Below are 2,159 nucleotides of genomic sequence, written 5' to 3' on the forward strand. Positions count from 1 at the left end.
CAGCACTCTTCTCATCCTAAGCCAAAACACAGCATTCCACCAGCTACTAGGAAGAAAATTAATTCTGTTCTAACTGAAACCAGGACAGAGGGTTCAGTGATTCTTCCCTCCCGTGGCTGCTTGTTGAAACACTTTCTTTTTTTATCTTCTGACAAGTTAAATAACAGTTATCTAATTTGCTTTTCCGTATGGCCCTTTCCAGGATCCTGTAGCAGGATTCATCTGATAGCCTTTCAGGTTGATACAGATTTGACTACAGATACCAGGGTTTTGGCATTCATCACTATCTCCACAGTTTCCCAGCTGGACAGTCACATTCATTTATGTTGCATTCCTTCAGGGGCTCATCACCCCAGTCTTTGCAGTCTCTCTGCTGGTTACACACTTTATTGATATCTATGCATTCTCCACTTCTGCACTTGAATTTGCCAGGTCCAGAGCACTGAATAACATTGTTACAGTTTGCTTCATCATTGCCATCCAGACAGTCTCTCACACCACTGCACTGCCTACTCCCATGGACACAGTTCCCATCTTCACATCCGAACTGGTCTGGCCTGCAGGTCCAAGAAGGGCAGTTAATTTCATCACTTCCATCCTTGCAATCACGATCTCTGTCACAGTCTTTTTCACCATCACATTTCCATGACACTGGGATACACTGGGTTGACTGAGGACCACAGCTGATTTCATTTACCCGGCATGCTCTCATATGACACATCTCAGCACTTTCGTCAGACCCATCTTCACAATCCAAATCCCCATCACACTGCCATCTGTTTGGCACACACTGACCACTGTTGCACACAAAGTCAGATTCAGCACACATCTTCTTCACACATCTTCTTCACACAAGCACTCTCATCACTGCCATCTGAGCAGTCTTCACATTTTACTCTAGCACCGTTGGCAGCAGTGCACAGTCAGGCGAAGGCGAGCAGCAGGCAGAGCGCCCCGCACCGTCACCTGTGTCACTTATACTACTCCTATTACCCATGCTGTTAGTGTCAGTGGCATCCTCCTTGTACCGTTTCTGTCTTTGTCTCCCCCCCTTTTCTTTTTGTCACTGGCCATTCACCACAAATGGATAAGACACATGATTACTAGTTAGGAAAGAGAGTGTAACGTCTGCTATACGGCTGCAGGCAGTGCCAGCTGCAACCTTAGGTTTGTGAAAGAGCCTGCCGGTGGTCATTTGGCAGTGTAATCTGCATCTCTGCACTCCTGCCCTGCAATAGAGCTAAGTCATCATTAGTAATAGTTATAACACCGATCTGGGGACTAATAGTCTTTTTTGCATTGCAAGATAAACCTTTGTCGTGGTTCCGCTCGAGTGGGCAGCCGAGCTCCACCACAGCCGCTCTCTCACTCCCCTCCTCAAAGAGGAATGGGGAGAAAATATGTGAAAGGGGCTCAAGGATTGAGATAAGGACGAGAAAATCACGCAATAATTAGTGTAACGGGCAAACCAGACTCAGCATAAGAAGACAGATAGTAAGGTTTATTGCTCATTACTAACAAGCTAGAGAAGTGAGAAACAAAGGAAAGAAACCAAAAGCACCTCCCCCCCCATCCACCCTCTTCCACCTCCTCCCCCCGAGCGGCGCAGGGGAACGGGGAAATGGGGATTATGGTCAGTCTACAGCACTTCTTCTCTGCCGCTCCTTCTCGGTCACTCTCGTCCCCTGTGCTGTGGGGTCCCACCCACGGGATGCAGTCCTTGACGAACTGATCCGGCGTGGGCTTCCCACAGGCAGCAGCTCTTCCAGAACTGCTCCAGATATGGGTCCGTACCACGGGGTCCATCCCTCAGGAGAAAACTGCTCCAACCTGGCTCCCCTACGGGCAGCAGCTCCTGCCAGATCACCTGCTCCTGCGTGGTCTCCTCTCCACGGGCTACAGGTCCGGCCCGGAATCTGCTCCGGCAGGGGTCTTCCACAGGCGGCAGCCTCCGTCGGTGCAGGGCCACCTGCTCCACCGTGGTCTCCTCCACGGGCTGCAGCGTGAAACCCTGCTCCACCGTGGTACTCCATGGGCTGCAGGGGGACATCCTGCTTCAACATGGTCCTCACCACAGGCCGCAGGGGACTTCTGCTCCGGCGCCTGGAGCACCTCTCCCCCTCCTTCTACACTGACCTTGGCACCTGCAAGGCTGTTTC

Source organism: Anas platyrhynchos, chromosome W (assembly GCF_047663525.1).
Source record: "Anas platyrhynchos isolate ZD024472 breed Pekin duck chromosome W, IASCAAS_PekinDuck_T2T, whole genome shotgun sequence".
NCBI classification, from domain to species: domain Eukaryota; kingdom Metazoa; phylum Chordata; class Aves; order Anseriformes; family Anatidae; genus Anas; species Anas platyrhynchos.